Here is a 12,652-nt window from a genome sequence, read left to right on the forward strand (position 1 = left end):
AAACACAATAGGTGTAAGGATAGCGACCACAATATATATATTATATATAAATATATTATACAGGATATTATGTTTAGACACTAAATTTCTCAAGTGTCGGAAACCAAGATTCGAGAATTAAATACTAACTGTCGGATATACTATCGGATTATATATTTATAACTTCTAAAAAGTAAGATCGATTATATTAAATAAAAAAAATAATATATTTAAACTTCTAAAAATTTAAGAACGCATAATCTATTTTAAAGAATAAATTAAATTATTCATTTTTGATCTGGAAAAATGAATTTACTTGAAATAAATAATTAGAAATTAATTAGATAATAATTAATTTAATAGATAATATTTAACATCACATTTTGACTATACAGTTTATAAAAATAAATCGAGAAACTATTATCTTTAAAAATAAATTCCAAGTAGAATTTATAATACCATAATTATTATTAAATAATAATAAATATCCTAATAGGTATAAGAAATTAAATATTATACAAACCATTTTTGATAGAATAAAATAAAATTTCATTCCGAAGTTACTATAAAACTATATGGAAATTGCAAGAAAAAATAATTGTTTTTTACAATTAAAACAATACGATATATTACATAAAAATTAATTGTATACAATTTAGTTAAATGTAACTGTATTAACAACCCCAGGTCAGATTAAAATATAGACTATCATTGGATAAGTACAACATCACGTACTATGAATTGACTTATAGGTGTTTTTTTTTATCTCAAAAAAAAGATTTATTTTTGAATGATAAAAATCATAATTAATGCCACTATTATTTTACATTATGTTTATATTATTTTTATTTATAATAAAAATTATGATTTTTATTAAAATAAGACTTGTAGTATCATAGATATTAAAATATGTATACCTACACCTAATTGAAATGGATCAAATTTATGCAATAACAATATCGAAACATTAAGTTAATTATTTTTTAATACCTTAGAATTATGTTTAAATATATATATATATATAATATAGTAAAGCTTATACAAGAAATACGAAGTGTTCAATTTAGTGTAGTACCACAAATTTGTGGCATACGTTAATAATTCATCATCGTCAATTCAACGCAGTATCAATTTATTGGTGCGGCAATATATTACGTGGTTAATATATTGTAAAATGTTGGGTGAAAATAAATATTTACATAGTAATTTACTTACATGCTGTAAAGTAAAAATGATTAATAGCTTATTTCAATTATTATATTATAATCTTATCGATAACTAAAAAATCATAATGCATTTTTGTATTTCCTTATTTTGGTAGCGAAAACCATTATAGATTGCAGACTTCCAGATCAGTTACAGAAAAATAGAACCACAGATTTTTAGATAATATTATAAAATATTTTATTATTTATTTTTAAACACGATAAAGGTGCCCATATTATAGATGTGTAATTATTGTAACATGATAATTCTAAGCTATTATTGAGAATTTAGTTTTTATTTATAATAATGTTTACAGAAACGTGGCTGAGATAGAAATATAATATTATGTATTTAGTTTAGAAACTATGTATTTAATTACTTAGTGATAAAGTGTAATCCTGTAATAATACTTTCTTAGTCTCAGACTTATATATAATCCATTAGGAAGGTCAATATAGAAACTATATAGACTATAGAAGATTGACCTGACTTTCGATTAGGTCTTATCTAAATATATAGTAACTTTATACAAATTTGACAAAGAAAGATGAACTATTATTGATCGTATAAGTTTAATTTCAAGAAAATATTAAGTAAAAAATGAAAGTAAAGTTATTCAATCTATTAAAAACCTTTTTTTTTTGTTCTCCATTTAAACATAACATAATATACATAATAACTACCTATACAATATATTTACATAAGATTTAATGTTTTTTTTATTGAGCATAAACTTAAACATTATCTAATTTTTGTTGTTTATTTTAACACACAAATCTGATAATGTAAAAAGAATTTCTTAAAAAGTAAAGAATAAGTAAGATAAGTCGTTTAAGGGGAAAATGTGAATATATTTTTGTAACAAGTTATTCTTTGCGAAGTTTAAAAATAATACAATTTCTTTCGAACACAAATGGGCTCACGGATGGAACTTGAAAACGACGACTACGATGAAATTGAAATCTAAAATTGAATTTCAACACATTGGTTATAAAAAAATATATATAATCAAAAGAATACCTATTCGTAGATAGGGGAAGTAGTGTTTTTGTTGCGTATATTTTATGTTACTTTTAAAATTTTATTTCAATGTATATTATTACTGAAAACCATAACATGATTTGTAGTTGGATTGAAGTATAGGTATGCGGTACATTTCGAGTTTCAAAATTTTAATTTTTAAGATTTTAAAAAGATAATTTATTATTAGTGATAAAAATTTGATCAATATTTATAAAAATACATTAAAAAAAATAATTTAAGTAAAATCGATATGCATACATCAATAAAATATACACGTAAGTACTTATTTTAAAAATAACTTATCAAAATATAAAGACAAAATAATTTACATGATACTTTACTATCGAATATCGATTGAAGACAAACGTTAACACTATAATAGAAACGAAAACAAACGAATAAAAGGGTAGTACCTATAATTAATAGAATACATAAACGACACTGCAGGATATTTACATCCGTCGATGTCAAATAAAAACGTCCATTTTAAATGGGATTATCGTAATTAAATGTGATTTTATTTTAAAAATTCGACGATAAAATATTGTAATATATTACCCGTGTACCGCCCTAGGGGAGAAACGGACGAGACTTATTATTACTATTACTCGATATTATTGTTATTTTCACTCTGGAACGGGATTCGTTATACGATAGGAGGGACGGCCAAGACCGCCACCCCGCCAACGCCGTGGAGGGCTGCCGAATGTTTTTCCATAATATTCGTGGCGACCGGACGAAACGTCGGCTTAAATCCTGCACAGTGCATCGCCCTAATATATAACATGTATATATACTCGGTGCACCTACTTTAGCAGAGGAGGAAGTGGGGATATATCAGTTTAATAAGCTATTCGTTTAATTTACGGCTGACGGTAATACGCCAATAGTAGATAATATATATATAGATTATATGAGTAGTTTTTTTCGCTTGAGGTGGGGTGGGTGTTATTCTGGTGCAAATATCCCGTCGTAAAATATCCGAAGGGAAGGCCGCGAGCACGGCGACACTGCACCGATCAGGGACGACAATAATTACAATAAAAGCTCTGCGGCCTTATATTTATTGTGAATTGTCCCGCAATAAAATTTTATTTACTATACCACACGACCGCGGTTAGAGCGGCACGGCAAATCGGGTACAGGGAAAAAAAATGTATATATATATATAATATACACAATGTTTATAAATAAATACTTCCCCGGCTATTAGTAGGCATGTTTCAATTTGCCCGGTCCAATTGTCGTTGCGGAATACGTTTGAAGGGGTTTGGTTAATGATTTTTGCGGCTTTAATAACGGCTTGCAAATACAGTAGCGACCGTCGCGCGTATTACTCGTGCACGCCGTTTTAAATGAAAAATAGTGCAATATTTATATCGATCTTCGGGGTGAACAAGACAAATTGGGATGCGGTAGAGGGGGTACGAAGATGACCGACGCGTGGCAGCTCGGTTTTATCGGTGGAATGACATTTTATGCGTAACTAAATAACAATTAAAACGTTAATAGGACGTTAATTTTAGGTGTATATTATTATTGTAATGTGCGCCATGATTGTGATATATTACACGCGATACGACGTGATAGCTACGAAGCGTTATCGCAAACGTAAATGTACGAACGTAATTTGAGGATAAAAATCAAACGTTTCTTTTAAGAAACGGTTTACAGTATACACTAGAAAAACATTATTTGATGGCGGTACGATTTCCACACAATATATTATTTACCTATTTCAATTTTTGTGTACAAGATGCATTTTTAAATTTTGTTTTGATGTTTTTTTTTTTGAAACGACTTTTTAAACTTCTTCTTTTTATTTGAAACAAAAATATAAATATTTCAATTTTACTGTTAGACGTTTATTTGACATTTGACGGAACGCTTCATCTATGGGTTACATTTACATATGTAGATGTAGAATACTACCAACTGTTTATTGTATAATTTATAATTACACATTTAAATAATAATTTTAAGAAAACGCAATGATCAATAACACTGCTATAGAGAATGTTTTATAATGGCACTTAAATTTATTTCTTAACACCAACAAATTTTATTCACTCTTACTAAGCATTTATTAGAAATGGCCAATAGGCTAAAGAAAATTTACAGAAAATATTATATTTCTTAAACAAAAATATTTAGAAATTAATAACAATTACAATGTTACTATTAAAATGTGTAAAATGTAGTGCACTAATACATTATGTATTAATTTATTATTTATATATGTTACTTTAGATTTTGAGTGGAGTATTCAAATTTTAATAAAATTATTGTACCAAAGACCAATAGATATATTTAATTGTTCGTAAAAAATTACGTAAGAATAAACAAGTATTCATTTTTATGAATTTATCGTATAACAAAATTATTTGTTTAGCAAATACAAGAAATCAATTAGATTAAATACACAGTATAAAAATTAATTTAGATACATAATAATAAATTGCTCTAATATTATGATAATACATGTTACAATCAGGTTATGTTCTGGATGATATTCAAAAAAAGATTTTAATTATCAATTAATTAAAAAGAGCGTTTATTTCTATATTAAATCATAAATTTAAATTAAATGATCTATACAACTCAAATGAAACTGGAATCGTATGCCAAATAATTAAATGCTATTTGTATTTATTTCAAATTATACGGTTTTTATATACAATTAATTTTAATAACGGCCTACTGTTGAAATATAAACGCTTTGCTTGGTGTGCCAAGAGGCGTAATAATTAAGAAAAAAAAAAATGAGATACCGATCAGTGCATTGTGTTCTTTAGATTGTAAAATTAATTTCGCGACGGTAATAGTATGACGAGTGACCAATAAAGAGACTTGTGAAATCATGGCGATATGAAATTTAAAAATTATAATTTATTGTTTGAATCTAAACACAAAAACACGTAATTCAAAACAGGTTTAAGTGATCAAGTAATAGTAAAATAATACGAATTTGACTATTATACTTATCGAATACATCAAAATCAAATATAAAATAATATAATTTTTGGCACCAATTGAAGTTCCCTTAATGGACAGCATCTCCACATATGTTATTTCCCACCAACATTACGTAATCTATGTGCTATAATATAATATGTTTATTATACAAACGTTCTGTGTACAGATTGCATATTTTCTAAAAAAAAAAAAAAAAAAATTAGAACTACGATCAAAATTCAAAACTAACACGGATTTTTTGATTACAGAAAAAAATCTTTATGATACACGTGAACGCGGTATATACGACTATCCTGTATTATACTTGTTATATATTACGTATAAATCTAATTCAGCGGAAGGAAAAAAATCATCTTCCTTGCCGCGGGACACGAACCACCGTCGGAAATAATTAATTATATTATCTCGAGCCACGTGAAAAACCGAACAGATCCAAGAACGTGCGAGACGTGTTATACACGTATACACATAAAGGTACACTTTCAGTGCGGTATAATAATATAAGGTTATTCTGGAGCTAATGGGGCACGTATAACTGTCAGGACGGTTGCCGTTGATAAATTGTCGTCGCGGAAATTGCTCGCGAAAAAAGACCCCCACCGTGTTTTGGGGACGGCCACGTTCGGGGGATGAGTGGAAGATAATGATATAATATACATACTATATATTATAATAATATTATATATTATAAATATAAATATAATGTATAATAGAAATCGATCATATTATCATGTTTTATCATTCTATCATTGAGAATGTTTTCATCAAGAGACAAGTGCACGAGTTTTATATTATCAACAAGGAAGCGACAAAAAAAGAAAGTGAGAGAGTTAAAAAGGGTGAGGGAGAGAGAGATGCAAAAGAAATGCTGCAACTGCAGCTGCAGTAGCGTTAAAAGAGCAATAAACAGTTTTAGGATGAGATCCAAACTCTTAGTTTAATATAATAACATCTCGGAGTCCGCAAATAGGATATGCGTGAACGGTTGGTCGAGGCTGCCCGAGTCGGTGGTATTTGGTGCGTGTGGAGAGGGTAGGTCTTTAAGGGATTTCGATATCATCGCTGCGACTGAATATATCGGGTCGTTTAATGATAGGCCGGCGGGAGGATTTTACTTATCAGTATTCGAATCTCCTTTTTTCTGCCGGCGCCGTTTCGCGGACGTTTTCGACTCCATCCAGACCAATAAAAATAGCCTTCCGTTCCCTCCAAGAAAAAAAAATAAAGAAAATCCGCATATACGACATATCATTATGTACTCACTTTATGACGTTTGGTTCCTATGTTTTTACGACGAAAAAGACGTCTCGTTATTGTATTGGATTGACCAATCAATTCGAAGCTAATATATCCAGAACCAAATCCGTAGTTTTACCCTACTTCTGTAGTATACCTAACCTAACTTAACCGTGGCTATGAAATCGATTTTATTCGATTTGATTAAATACGTCGACAAAGCATTAACATCCTACGTCATATTATTATTATTATCATAAGATTTAATAATTATTTTTATGTTATTCAATATTAGTCATTTGAATGAATGAAAATTAAAGTAATCAATGCTAAAAAACCGCAATTAAATAGATAAAAAAAATACAATGAATATTATTTTACATAGATTACTTAATTTATTGTTTAAAAATAAAAAAATTCTTATAAAAGTGTAATTCATTGAAATTTCGAAAACCAATTGATTTCAATTTAAATTGCAGTACCTATAGCATATATCACTCACGAGTCACGATTATTTAGCTTTAAAGTTATTTTATATTTATTATATTTTATACATATTTAATAAAAATTACATTTTTTACTTTGACCAATGAGACCAGACAAGAAGATTATTAATTAAAAAAAGACATAGAGACAAAACCTTTCTACTCATTATAAAACACAAATATTAATTAGACTTGTTAATAATGCGGTGAAAGTAAAATTATAAGTAATATAATCGTAAGATCAAAATTAAAAAAAAAGTATAAAAAGTGTTTTAATATATTTTTTTTTGTCTTCCTACTTGTATTAAATCTATACGTTAATACCGTATTCAAGCTGATAAATCTGAAAGGGATGATAGAACAGTATACTAACCTTCTCATTACTGTTTTTGAAATTTCTCTTCTGGTAAAACTAATTTGCAACAAGTCTCGTTTCCTTTTATTTTTCTCTCTATTCACTCTTTGCACGCCGTAGATTTTCATTTACTCGGCCGCAGCTTATTTTCCGACATAACAGTTCATTCGGTCTTTGACGGAAGATGGAATGAGTTGGGACATGGTCTGTAGTGACGGTTATGGGGCGAGTGATGAAACATTCTTATTCGCAAAAATAATAGTAATAATTTGAGAGGGTAATGAAAAATGTACAAACATAATATACCAAAGCTTGAAATTAAGTTCTCGCGACTTACGAAGTCATTCGTATAGATGTATTTTAAACAAATTACTATCAATCGTTGTTAAGAAGGTAAAAATATGAATTCGATGCCAAAGGCTTTTCATCGTTAATGGAGAAGTTAAAAAGAACACAAGTTTACTGATTTTTATCGTATTGCAAAGAATACTATCCAGTATCCATTGGTCTAATTCGATAAGAGAAAAAAAAATTGTACTACAATATTTTTTTGCTATGGTTTTCTTTTTTGTGTCATTGGTCGTCGGCGAAACAATATCACTGTCTACCAGAAAACTTGTTACGAGTGTCTCATTAAAAGAAATTGTTCCGCGTTACTAATGAACCCTTTACAGACACTCTATGCGTAAAAAAACATATACAAAAAGGTTTATAATGGTTGGGTGGATTTTCCTTCGACCGGGACAATTTAGCTTATGCGCGGTCGGGAGTCGTCATTAAATTGGTCAAATTTGATTTTTACACGTTAGACGGCGCACCGTGTGTTTGGAAAAAATTTAATTTGCAGGCAAAAACATGCAGTAAAAATGGATGTAATGAAACCATAGTTATTGTGTATTTTGTTTGGGTCCCGTACAGCTCAATTCGTTTTCAAAACTTTTGTTCGCGTATCTCTTTCATGAAATACGTATAATATTATGATGTACTTTTTGCACGTATGACGGTTATAGAAATACATTAATCTGTTTAATTAATTGTTTTCAGTCGTTAGAGCGGATACAGTTTTTACACACATGAATATTTAATATTACTATACAATAAATTAATACATTTTTTTTAAATTTATACTTGAGGATTAACGTAATTCAATAAGTACTTGTTGTATTTATTTAAACGTAAACAACTCTGTACAACGCGGATTGAGATATAGGGTACCTGATAATATTATTTTCATCATGAAATAAGTGTATAAAATATAAAATTTGGTCACATAATAGTTTAAGACATTTTTTTTTTATTATTAAAAAGTTTCCTTCAACAGTAATTACCTGAAAATTATTTACTTATACCTTATGATTTATTCTTGAAATATTGTATGAATTATTAGTGTTACTGAAATATGTATTTTTAAAAAGTAAAAAGATAAAAATTTGTGTTCACTTGGGGGTAACAAAAGTTTACAATTTTTGGTTTTAAATGCAATTAATGAAGGTATGAGAACATGTTGAAACGTAGTTCGTCATATTTTGGAAAGTGTAAAGCGGTAAACTTCTTTAGACCGCTTCAAGTATTCACGCACGTAAAACGTATGTACGCGACGAACAAGTTTCTTTCGCTTGAGGCACCCTCCTCTCACGCTTAACTCTCATTTGTACCATTCGACAAAACTTCGTTAAGGAAAATCAGCAAATCGTCGACCGTGTTTTTGGCAACGAGACGACTGAGAGATTCGGCATAGTTACTTAAAATGAATTCTTGTACGAAAAGTACGTATACCTCGATGATGAACCTCCTTCTAATAAAACATTCCAAACGTAAAATGATTCGGATTCAACATTAAATTACGTTATACGATCCGTGGTTTTAATACGTTTTCAGATGAAACTTTTGTACTACGTATTAAATTAAAATATTTCGATATCGTTTTTATTAAAATATTTTTTTTAGTCACCAATCAGCAGAGAAATTAATATAAAAAATAAAATGACTGTGCATAACTGCGATAGTTCCCAATCCACAATTTGTCTAGTACATTATGATATTATTACGTGCACTCCATATTTATGATTATTATAATAAAATTATTTATTTATATTGGTTCAAAAATAGTAAATTATTAAGAGATAATTATAGCAGTTGGTTTTTTATATGTATTCTGGTGTTGCTAGGTATTCGTTACATTAATAGTAAAAATTATAATTAAAATTTGAATACTACGAGGTTATATCTAAGATTTTCTGAAGAAAAATAGGTATTGTTATAACACAATGGAAACATGATAAAATGTTTGTATAAAAAGCTCTGACTAATGGCACAATGTTTAATAATAATGACAATAATTTCTACTTTATTCAAATGCCAATATTAAAATAATGAATGTTAAAAATTCACCCTCTGGATTAAATTCCACTTATGTACAATGTGCACCATGTGTATTAGGGGGTGGGGGAGAGCATTACGAATGGTTCGGGCAAATTTTTGATATCAATTTGTAAGCCCCGATTAGTAACATAAAATATATTTTTTTAAATTCCTATGATAAACCCATGATAAAATTTTAAATACTCATTATTTTTATGGATGATCAGCGATGGTAAGTAATTAAATGTTTCCATTAGCTATAATTATTTGTTATCGTAACTATTTTACTCCAGACCCAAATATAGAATATTGTGCGCGGGTTTGTATGTTTAGTCGGGCATAATACTACGTAGATAGACACCGTGAGGAGAGAAGTCGGTAAAAAAGTTTTCCGCAAACCGTTTCCTATCGGACGAATTACCGAGAGGAGCTCGACTCTAATGTCATTGCTACTCTGTGGTTCGGTATATGTGTGTGTATGTGCGTATACACGCCTATATGCGCCTATATAGAAACAGCAATGATAGTCACGGTATATGTAGTGAGGTAGTTACATTATATTATTATACGGCAGCGAGGCAGATAGAAGCCTTATAGGTTTAAATGTTTAAAGACGTATTGGCCGTTTTATGGATTTTCGGTACATAACATTCCTGAACTGACCACCATTATATAGTTGGTAATTCTAAAAGGGTTGACCACATAAAATATCGCTGTGTGTATCCATCAAAGTATCAGCGTAGTATTGGGATCATTACGTACCTACATTGTAGCTGCTGGCCATAAGTTATTATTTTAATTACGATTTATAGTGCTACGATGCGGCAACCTCGGGGGATTTAAACTTGTTTAGAAAAATACGAGTACGATACAGTAACATTGTTTTTTTTCACCTATAGTGTACTGTACGAATTTAATTCAATAAAAGTTCAAAATAAATGGCCTCAGGTGAGTGAAAAGTCGGGTTTTCTCTTTATCATATTTTTAGGTTGTTTTTTTTTTACTATGTACATATATGTATGTATACATTTTTTTATAATATGTATAATGTAATATTAATAACGATAAATGAGACCAGTGCAGCTTTTGAAATTTATGACCTTTGACCCTTTCGCCGTACATGCGCGTAAATACTGAAATTTTCATCTCTCCCACTTCTTGCCTCTACCATATTCTCCAAACGAGGTTAAACAGGACTTGTGATTTATGCCTAGCAATTACATGCGGTCAAAGGCTCACCGGGCGCGAGCCTGGGAATGCAATTAGGTTGCACCGTTGATGTACGACCAAAGTGAGAATTTTGAAGATTTTAATTTGCCACAATTGCTTCGCCGTGTAAATGAGAGCACCGTTAATTTCGGGATGTTCTTTCAACTTGAAATTAGTTCGAAACGCCGAGAACATCTCCTCCTACTCCTCCTCGCCACAAAAGCTCCCTATTACTTGTTATTCACCGTCTCCTTGTCAGGCATTTTTTTTAACTGAAAAGTTATTAGCATTAATAACTCTTTAAATATCCCCTCAGGTAAATAAATAATTTCCTTAAAACAATTCCCAACGAAAAGTAACGAGGATATTAAAACTAAAACGGATATTAAGACTACTATAGGTACCTATACTTTTTTTTAATTATAAAAATATATTTCTAAAATTTGACTCGTAACAAATAAAATTAAAAAAAGGAAGTTTAATTGAAATAATTTTACAAGAAAATGGCATTCGTTTTTTGTATAACGTGTATTCATCGGTTGCAACTTACAATTAAATGTATACAAGCACTATTAGTTTTATATTATAAGTGTATGGAACACATAATATGTATATAAATTATGTCAGTCTTTATTCAGTAACATAGTTTTTTTATTCCGATATTCTTCCAGAAAATAATATTAGGTTCATGATGTACCATTTATAATAATAGTTGTTTATTTTACATTTTACTAGGAATCATAATATAAATAAAATGTTCGTATACTATTAAAATTTATAGTAATATAACATTTCTTAATAAAAACACACACATACAGACACATCGTTCTTACACGAATATGTATATTTACATATTATAAGGTAAATAGTGTGGAATGTGATCCATTTGGCTTGAAGCGCCAATTTGCCAATTTAAAAAAAACACATAATATTAATATCAAATATTTATAAAAATATTTGCAACTCAATAAAATATGTTCAACGATGTTTGAAGGTGAGTAGTCAATACTATATTAAATGTTTAAGTATCATAAGTACATGTAACAAACTTCGGGTAATTACGTAGATGGCATATTCTATAGCTACCAATATATTTATGACATTCTGTTTAATTATAAGATTATTTTGTATATTAAAACATTTAAAACTAATATTTTCGGGCTTATATTCTGAACATATTATAATGTAACACTAAATAATTTAATCAACTTGGATGCATAAAGCGGTAACAAAATATTACTAAATTAATATAAATTAGTACTAAATATTCAGTACTTGTAGTATATATACATAGGTTATAAAGGTTTTTGAGATCTTGAAAGTATTAAGGTATTTGATATTGTGGATTATTCTGATGCTACGAGTATAACCTAAAATAATTTTATCCGTTGAAGTAATTTTGAAAAGATTTGAAAATTAAATGTACTTATGAATATTATTAGATTATTTTCAATATATTAATCTTTGAAGTGTACAATATAAGTACCTAACCAAGTTTATCATTAATTTAACAATTTGAAATAGTTTTAGTAGTTTGAGTGAAAAACATTCAGAATAATTATATTATAATCGTTTTTACGTACTAAATTAAAGTATTTTTCACCTACAAGTAAGACGTTCTAATGTTCAAGTTTTTAATTTTTGTTAAATACTGTATCGTCTGTATCTATTCAGATGTTAGCATAAGATAAGTGATATTGTAAAATATAATAAGACATATTTGTTAAAAGTTGTTGATTTAAAGCACTTCAATCAGTTGAAATACGAATTCGATTAAATCTAGAAGAGCCTAAATAAGCTTTTTAAATACGTTTTAGGTATG

At 28.7% G+C, this 12,652-nt stretch overlaps 1 protein-coding gene across 6 annotated transcripts in view; it reads right to left on the bottom strand.

The window, feature by feature from the left end:
- LOC132918247 (semaphorin-2A) overlaps positions 1-12,652 on the bottom strand; it is a 355,196-nt gene that overhangs the window by 40,576 nt on the left and 301,968 nt on the right. The window lies entirely within an intron of this gene.

This window comes from Rhopalosiphum padi, chromosome 1 (genome assembly GCF_020882245.1).
Source record: "Rhopalosiphum padi isolate XX-2018 chromosome 1, ASM2088224v1, whole genome shotgun sequence".
Classification (NCBI taxonomy): domain Eukaryota; kingdom Metazoa; phylum Arthropoda; class Insecta; order Hemiptera; family Aphididae; genus Rhopalosiphum; species Rhopalosiphum padi.